Source organism: Mesitornis unicolor, unplaced genomic scaffold (assembly GCF_000695765.1).
Source record: "Mesitornis unicolor isolate BGI_N332 unplaced genomic scaffold, ASM69576v1 scaffold11981, whole genome shotgun sequence".
NCBI classification, from domain to species: domain Eukaryota; kingdom Metazoa; phylum Chordata; class Aves; order Mesitornithiformes; family Mesitornithidae; genus Mesitornis; species Mesitornis unicolor.
Genome location: NW_010165825.1, coordinates 19,228 through 28,939, shown reverse-complemented (window position 1 = coordinate 28,939; position 9,712 = coordinate 19,228).

Sequence of the window (9,712 nt, the reverse complement as noted above, 5' to 3'; positions counted from 1 at the left end):
TTTTAATTGCTATTCAGTAACAGCCGAAAAATTAATGCCATAAGAATCTTCAATATTGTTCCCCCCAAATCCTGACTATACAAGTGAAACTGAGCCCACTTTCTTCTCACACATTGCAAGTGACACAAGCTGATTATGTGACCACTATGGATGTGCAATGTTTTAGATGTGCTGTGGTGATGGTCAGCAGGGTATTAAATCCTGACTCAGAAACATTAGGCAATGCATACCATTTCTAAGATATTTTCCTGTCCTTTTAATTCAAACTACGTGACCCTTCCAAATCACATCTCATGCATTCATGAGTATCAGACTTGCAATTTCCATCTTACAGGTTTGAGTTCACTAAGTTATCAGAAAACCTAAATGTAAAATGTTTTTCTTCTACAAAATAATTTAGTCTCATCCTTCTAAATAATTTTATTTCTGAAAATAAATTAAATATTTGAATTGTTATGATTATTGCCAGCATTGCCAACAGATCGAGGGAGATCCTTTCCACTCTGCTGGTGAGGCCAATCGAGGGCCTACTGGAAGGAGTCCAGTGAGGGGCCACAAAGGTGATGAAGGCACTGGAGCACCTCTCCCATGAGGACAGGCTGAGAGCTGGGTCTGTTCAGCCTGGAGAAGAGAAGGCTCAGTGTCTATAAATACCTGAAGGGAAACTGCACAGAGGACAGAGCCAGGCTCTTTCCAGTGGTGCTCAGTGGCAGGACCAGAGCTAATGGCCACAAACTGAAACACGGGAGGTTCCCTCTGAACATCAAGAAACACTTTTTCACTCCAAGAGTAACAGAGCCCCAGCACAGGTTGTGCAGAAAGGCTGTGGAGTCTCCCTCCTTGGAGATATTTAAAGATGTCTGGATATAGCCTTAGGCAACCAGCTCTAGGTGACCCCACTTGAGTAGGGTTGTGCCAGGTGACCTCTAGAGTTTTCTTTCAACCTCAACCAGTGTGTGATCCTGTGATTACAGAACAGGTATTAGGAAGTTGATTTTTGTATTTGTTATTACTCTGCATTAACACGGAGAAACTTTTTTGTAAGTGTTCCCATACTCACTTATTGTCTCTGCCCATTCCCTCCACCAAGGAATTTGTTTAAAATTAATGTATTTCTTTTAACATCTCAATTTTTTAAAAAATACTTTTTATTAAAATGTTCTCCCAAAAAGTCTTCTGGTCTTATATACTGATATCACAGAGGCTTCTTTTTCTTTTTAGTAAAATTTTTTGGGGGATTGGACTAGATGATCTTTTGAGGTCCCTTCCAATCCCTAACGTTCTGTGATTCTGTGAAAATATAGGCATTCCACTCAATCTTTATGATTTGATGTCTGTTCACACAGAGACAAAGACAAATGTGAGGCACATCTGTGTAAGTATGTACGCTTGCAGGATGTGGGAGGTAAGTACACTTAAAGCATTCAACTCAATACAGCACATAGTATTCTGCCTTGCCACACTGAATAAACCAAAAGGAGCTTCCAAGAAAAATATTAATGATATAGAAAAATAGCTGAAGGCATCCCTTGGTAAACAATTTCAAGGAAGGTAGGAAGGTAAGACAGCTCTAAGGAAGAATCTGCGCCCTGGCCCCAGCCAAAAGTGACTCAGTTGCCTTGATAATGCTCAGCCATAGGACTACAAGGGTGCCCAGCAGTTAACAGCTCTAGATAAGCCAGTCCCAGGCTGTCCCAGAGCGCTGTCTGCAAACGGCTGGACTTTGCAATGCCACCTAATTTTGAGCCTCTTGGTCTAACAGGTGACGATGGCAAATGGTACCTGTGGCTGCATCAGGCTCCCACCTTGTCACAAGCACCCCAACTGCAGTGAGGGACTGTTCCCTCTCCCTTCCTGCCTTTCCCGGCTCTGCCTCCTTGCCCCGCTGAGGGCACAAACCCAACCTCGGGCTGTGCTGGCTTAGGGAGGTAAATCTGCAGAAGCTGAGAAATGCTCCTACTTCCCTGCACCTCCCCAAAACAGTGAAGAGGTTACAAATCCTCTCCAGAGACGCAAAGAAACCAAAGTAATTGTAGAGCCACTCCTTTCGGCGCCAGATTTGTTCAGCTATAGCAATGTCTCTCGTCTTTAAGCACTGACTGTAACTATAGCAGTAGGTTTCTGCTTCTCATATCAGGTGAGGCTTCATTTAAATCAGCACAATGTAAAGCAGGTTTAGGAATGCAACACCAGTGACTAGTTTCAAAGGATGGTTAGGGTGACTTGACCTGAAAAGTGGCGTGTTCTCTCCCACCAGCCACCACCTAAATTGCCTTCTCTTGAGAAGATTACAGGTGTCTTAAAATAAATCCTCTTAGGAGACACTACATCTCATTACAAGTCAGCAACACCACCAGTCCTGTACCAGCCAAGATTTTCACTGAACTGATTAGAAAACTTTTATTGCCCAGTAGGGCAATCAAGACAAGCGTACATCTCGTCCATTTTAAAAACAAACAAAAACAAGCAACCTTTGTAATCTCATGACTGCAAACACTTGTTTTATTGAGTGACTTACATTCCCCCTAGGGAGCAAAGCAGCTATTGCATCAGTCAGTCATTTAGTCTGAAAGGAAAACATTGGCATTGCCAGGAGAAAGAAGAGCTTTATAACCTTTAAAGCAAGATAATCGGACTGCACCTCCTGCCACCTTTCCAACTGGCAGTGGGGCAGAAGTGGATTTTAGCCACTGCTCTCTGGTGCTGCAGTGGGAACATGCATTTGCTATGGAGCTCAGATTAGCGTTACTTCACAAGACTATCATGATTGACCCAGACAAATAGGAGTTTAAAACTGAAAAATGTCCATGTTATTGTCAAACAGAACGTTGTTTTCAAAATAATCTGAATATTTGCAGATAAAAGCAAGCCAGGTGGGGCAGAGGGCATCATATCAAGTAATTTCTGCAGGACTTGGCTGGAGAGCGGTGCTGTTCTCTGTGCCTCCAAGTGGCCCAGCTCTGGTGCTGACAGAGGCAGGGGCGGTCGTGCCACCAGAACAGAGTTGTTGCCAGCTTCGTTCTCTGCTAAAGGAGGCACTTAAACCCAGCTACAATGGTTTTGTTTTGCTTTAATCATTAATCAAAGGCTAATAAAATGCAATGAAGGAGAGCAAACAAGCACGCCATAAATGCTGTTTGAAACGCAGGGCAGGTTACCATGGATAATTTGGGAGAATGGCAGTGAGGGAGAGGGAGGAGAGGAGCTTGGAAGGCAAAAATTTGCTTTCACTGAGAAACTGCATTTACAACAGAGATTCCCGAGATTTTATATCATGTCAGTGAAGAATGCCACAGTCTCTGCTGAAGGTGTCTGGTCATGTTGCAGTGCGTGATTCGGTTGTTTCAGCTGTGCGGTTTTAGACATGTGGATGGCCGCCTGTGCTGGATATGTTCCTGAAACTGCCTCCACAAGTCTTTTCCCTTCAGCAGGCACTGGTTCTCCTGTGTCACTGCAGTCTCGCTTACTCAGCAACATCCTGCTGCAAGCTTGTTTTGTTCACAAAAAATGCATCAGCGCTGAAGGCAAACCTCTCTGGTGAGGCTGACAGTGCAGTCCTCTGAAAAAAAGGGTTTGACAAGTAAGGAGGGAGCCCAAGCTGGTCTGCCAGTCAGATTCTTACTTTGTATTTTTATAACCTTCAGTCCTGAAAACTGAAACTGAGATGCAAAAGAACAATTAGGAAATGGGGAGAGAAATCAAGTTGGGTCATTGATGGTTAGATTTGTAGATTATGGCTATTAGTTAAAATGGCAGCACCCGTAGCCCTGTAGGGTACAGACTCAAAGGCTGTTAATGCACTACAAGTAACATGATTTGGGAATATGAAAAGAGAAAAATCCCAGCATGAGATTTAAGTCCTAGTTTCTACTTTGAAAACTGCCTTTTCAAGAGGGAGAAGTCCAATACTCCCCATTCACATGCTAATTCCCTTGTTTCAACAAACTGGTATTCTCCTTCACCTGTTTACATTAGCATAAAATGAGGAGCTTGAATCTGCATTTTTCATAGGCTTCAAAAGACAACTAGGCATCAAAATTTCCAAAATGCAGCTACTTGGGAATAGTTCATACATGCAAAATGCTGAAGTATTGCAAATGCAATACTTATTTGCCTCCTGCATCCAGAATGTCATTTCCATTTTTATTTTAATCACTGGTGATCCATTGTTCCAAATCTCTCTAAATAAATGTCCCCCACTGCTGCCCATAGCTTCTGCATAAACAATTTTGAATATTTTGTGGGCAGAAATAGCAGAAGTGTTGAAATTCATGCCGTTCCTCTCCAGAGTAGATGACTGATGAAATGCACATTTCAAAGCCTGTGAAAATATGAGCCAGAAATAAATAGCAAATGAGATTATCCTTATATTGATTTCTCTGCAGTACATTCTGATTAACTGGCAAATCAAAGAGGTTTTTTTCCGGCTGCCCCACCAAGATCATATTCTTCATTCTCCGTATGTGTGGCTTCTGATAAGTAAGTGCTTCTTTTTGTTATTGGGTACCTGAGGGCTTTTCTGCTCTGCTATCAAAAAAGCTTGGCCTTCTCCTGTACGACTGAACTTTCAGAAGGTGGATTCTAATATTCTCTTTGTTCTCTGCAAAGGACTCCACCACAGAATTGGTTGTTCAGATCTTTTACAGCCTATTTCAAAACCAGCACATCTTGCTGAAAGCATTCTGGTGCACTTGGTCCTTCTTAGGGTGTTAAAGCAACCACCAGGAAAATCTATCTGACCCTGTGGGACATTTTCTAGGACTAGAAGATGTTTTTCAGAAATATAAACCACTGTGTTTATCTGAAAGACTTTCTGTGATATAATCAATGGTTAGTTCAAGGACTCTATTGCTGGTGTTATGATGAGCAGTCCAGCCTGAACTTCTTCATGGTGGTACCAAAACATCTGAAGGGCCAGCAGTCTAACCTGCCCTAATCATAATTTTAAAACCCCAGTGTTAATGAACAGTGTGACACCAGACTAGGTGTCATGACAGAGAGCAATATTATGCCTTTACCTTTGTTGTGATGGGAATGTGCAGCTAACTTTCAAACACCAAACAGCTGCCCAGATATTCAGCTGCCTGTGACCCAAGGCTTGCTTTTGCAGTGGCACAGCTGTGATGCCTGGGCTGAGTTTTGCTTAGAAAGTTACTGTTATTGCTGCAAGAAAGAGTGTAAGATAAAGCCATGGAAAACTAAGTGGCAGAAGTGAGATTGTATGAGGCAGTAATAGATGGAAAATACTCGGGGGAAGTGGGGAAGATGTCAGTAAATTGGCTGGACAAGGGATCACAATCCTCCCCAAAGTGCCGCGGAAATGAAAACTGTGATTCCCCTCCTGACCAACAGCTGCCTGCCTGCCTGGTAATACTTGCCGTACCTAGCTGAGTAGCCTGTACTTAAGTACAGTTAATACTTAAATAGTACTTATCTGAGTAGCCTGTTAGTTGTACCCATGTACTGTATGCATTTGTTCATACAAACAGTTATATGTTTTTAAACCTTGCAGTCTTTTGGCATAGTAGAAGGTGCCCAAGGAAAAATGATGCATTGAGAAAGGGTTGCAGATGTGAGCACTAGTCCTGGCTCTCTTTCTCCTCTCCCTCTGCCCCTGCTTCATTTCGTTTTGCCACCTTCGAGACTTCAAGGCCTGAAGTTACCAGATACCACCAACCAAAATAGAGATGGATCACAGGCATCACTAGATAGCATTGCTATCCCACAGAAGGGGTTGCTGTGAAGGGATGAACAATTTTTTCCCCACTTGTAAGTGGCATCAGCAGGCTCTCTGGCCATATTTAAAGGGAGAATAAACTAGGACATTAAATTCTGACAGTGCCTCTTTAACCAGAAGAAGTAGGGAATGGGCTCTCACTAGAGGGCACATTGACCTTGGATTTTTTACATCCTATTCCAAATCAGAACAATATGGTAAAAAACAGCAAGGTTGAAAACAGCTACCCTGTATGACTGAATCCTCCTAAAGGGCAAATTGCAGCATGCCTTTAAAATGCCCCAGCTCCCAGGCAGCACAGACTGTGGGGTAGGGCAGTGGGTTATGTTAATTCTCTGTATGAAACAGAATTTTTCCTGTGTCTGGTACTGCGTCCATCAGCACAGCAGAAGAACAAATCCCTGGGACAGTCACGACTGGTACTTCATACAGGGGCTGGAAGAAAGGAAGAAAGAAACATATCACACAGTAGGTATGTTCTCACTAATTAACGGCAAAAATCTCTAAAAGCTGTAACTTGAAGGAAACAACAATCAGTATAGAGATCAGTGAGGGACAAATTCAAGGGCTGCTCCCAGATGAAAACTGGGGGAAATTTCACATCAAGCATCAGGAACAGTATCTCCACATACATTGGTAGCATAGGGGGTATATTTGTACAGTACAATGGTTTGTTTTGAGGACTTCATCTCCATTATTCACATTTTGGCCTAGCTTGAGACTGGCCCCGTGGGCTAAAAGTCTGGGGGCATTTGAGGAGCAGCGGGTATGCTCCTGGAGCACATCTCTCCCTAGAGCTCCCCCAAAAGGCACCCTGCCGAAGTGCTCAGAGATCAGCCCCCCGGGCAGCCCAAGGCATCATGAGAAACACGATTAGGAGATTTGCTTCACAAATGCTAATCCAATTTACTGTAGACACATCCTGTTTTGGCAGGCTGTAACAATGCATCCCTGAGGAGTTGTTTGCTTTGTGCCAGGCAGGGGGTGGACTTCAAGACAAGCTGGAGAACCAGCCCAAGCTCCCTGCCCACTGCCTCCACTTGGAGAGCAAGGTTCCAGGGCTATATGTATATATAGCTTCACATCCCCAAATCAGTCTTGTCTTGGCAAGACTGAAAGTCAGAGAAAAAGGTTTTATAGGAGTAACTTCACCGAGTTTGTGATTTTTACAATGCAAAGGTGTACTGTGTGGTAAAGGAGAACTCATGCCCACCTCACAGGACTAATACAGTAGGATCTGAGCAAGAACAACTGAAACTGCTCCCCATCCCTGGTTTGATTCACATTTTTCCTCTACAGGGATGGTTAGAAGGTAAACCAGTTTTGATTCTTGCTGCTTATGCTACTGGTAGCAGTGATAACAATACAAAATACTAAATATTTTGGGGACTGTAAGTAAAAGGATGGAAGGGATACAAATATTCTGTCAATACTGTTATTTCAAAACAGCATCCAAGAGGGGCTGCACCATGCATTATTTCCCCCCAATAAAATGACAGATCCCCTAACGTTCCAGCTGTGTGACCGCTGCTGGAGTGACAAGCCAGGTTCATATCACTTTTTGCAGACACTGCTCAAGGCAGCCGAAATGAGCTGTCCTCCAAAATTACAGATGGCAGGACTAATGTAACTGAAGGCAAATGAACTGAGCTTTGCGTGCTGATAATAAATTGTGAGCTTACCAATGAAGGCAGGAAACCGCAATAAAAACACAATATAGACAGAACGGGACTGGGCATCGACGGATCCCGTGTCTCCCGTGGGAAAAGCTCTCGGCTGCACCCGGCACCTGTGAAGCAAGGTAAGGAGCAGTGAGCTGTGTAAGTGTGCCATCTAGTGACTGCCATGGCCTTGGCTGAGGACCGCCTGTGGGCAAGTCACTCCTTGCAGCACCTCCGTATAGGAATTCCTCGCGTTTCTATTTTTCGGAACATCTGTATATGCCAGATGTTACGCTGGGTGCTTCAGGCTGCTGGTGTCATCGCAGTTGCTGGCAATCTGGTTGCTGGAGAAGGTAAGAGGGAGTGGGTTCAGCCTTTAGAGGCTGCTTACTCTTAGGTGGTGTCACTGAGCATCCAGCTCTTACCCTTGCTCTGTAGTCTGCGAAATCACTGCCTTACCCCATGGGTCCTACATTCAGTTCCTCAGCTGTGAGGAAATGTGGAAATGGGGGGTGTGTGTGACATGTGACACAAGATTATTTTATCATATTCCTTTTTCTTCCTTTCTAACCAGAGTGGGGAGTTATCTCAAATACAGCAATTTTGACTTCACGAGCAGAATGAAGTTCCTTCTTGTGGTATAGTACTAAAGCCTCTGGAGAGACTGCAGGATAAAGATAAATTAAATGGGGGTTAATGATATTTCCCATTATGGCACAACTATAAACTCCAGCCTCTTTTGCTGTCCCAGTGAGGGTGTGCTGGCACCTCTGAGACTGAGCCTGCCAGGGAACTACTGCCATTACCCTTGGACGCTGCCCCTCCTTCTCTGACATTTCGCTGGCAGCTTCCCTTCCCTTGCTCTGTCAGCCACTTCTGCACGTGCAAGTTTAAAAGCTAAACGTGTCAGCTGCAAAAAAGAACCAAGTTAACTTGATTTAGCTCTTACTGATGTATAGAGCCACCAAAGACTACAACAAACAGGCTTTGCCTGGGGACACGCACAATGAGTATAGTGCAGATGTTACATATCGGGGGGGGAAAATGAGGCATTTTGCTCATTAGGAGCATTAAGCAATAGTTAGCCTATTTTTTCCATTAGAAATATTTTACTTTTCTGAGAATTATTTTCACAATTAAAAAAAAAAATCACACCTGGCCTTTAGCTTTCCTAGAAAAGGAAAATGGGAATGAATTATCTGCTAAAAAATATTTGAAAGACAGGACAGTACAGACTACAAACCCAGGTGTTTTTCTACCTGCAATATAGGACAAACAGAAAGAGATGCAGGAGGCAGGGGGAACACCACATCACACATGCTTGCCATTTTCAGCTGTTACCAATAGCCGGAAAAGAGAGAAAGCCCCTCAAGTGAGTCAGGGATAGGGACAGCTGCTGCACTCTGCCGAGCAGTCAGCCTGTGTCTTCCCAGGAATACAGGAATTCAGACAGGGGGGCAGATGGTAGGTCCAATTTTACTTACTGTTTCTCACAGCATTTTTTTATTAGTGTGACACAGTTACAGGAGTTCTTCACCCAGCTTTGGGTGGCAGAAGAATACAGACAGAAGAAAATTTGGAAATAATTGTACAGTTTTAAAGAAAAACCAAACAGCCAGCTGGCACTTAGTGACACTTTTCTGGCCTCTCCTTAGGAGAGTGTTTAAATAGAGATCACACACTCACATGGAGGGAAAGCACTGGTAGCAAGTCTTGTCTCGGACAGGTAAAACTATTTACTGAGAGGATTTGCCTTAGTGCCAGGGAAATCTGTTTAGACTATCAGTGGAAATCCAGCTTGAGGATGCGATAAGGTCAGTAATCTTAGCCAAATCCTATTAAACTAATAAAGGATTCAGATCGCTTCCTCAAAAAGAGCCATTCAAAGGGCGGGTTTAGACCAGAAAATTAAGAATGATAAATCCAAATTAAATCCTTTTAATCTCTCTCCATTTATCATCATTCTTTTCCTTGAGGGAGAGACAGGCTAAAAATGATTACAGCGGTGCTGGTACGATACTGCATTATCTTCTTTTTAACATCACAAAAGCAGTTCCAAATCCCATTACAATCGTTACAAGCAAATTGTAATTCATTCCTTTGCAAAGGATTCGTGAACACAGTTTTACTGAAGAAGCCGTAGCTGAGGGCACAGTATGGCAGAAGCAAGTCTAACCTGGCAGCTGGTTTCTTTTGCCACCCAGCTGCTGCTGGTTGCTGCCCTGTAGCAGCAAAGCAAGCGCCTGCCCATTGCCTTTGAAGGGATGCGCTGCTGGGACACTGCTTAACAGGTCAATTTACATTAAAATTACAG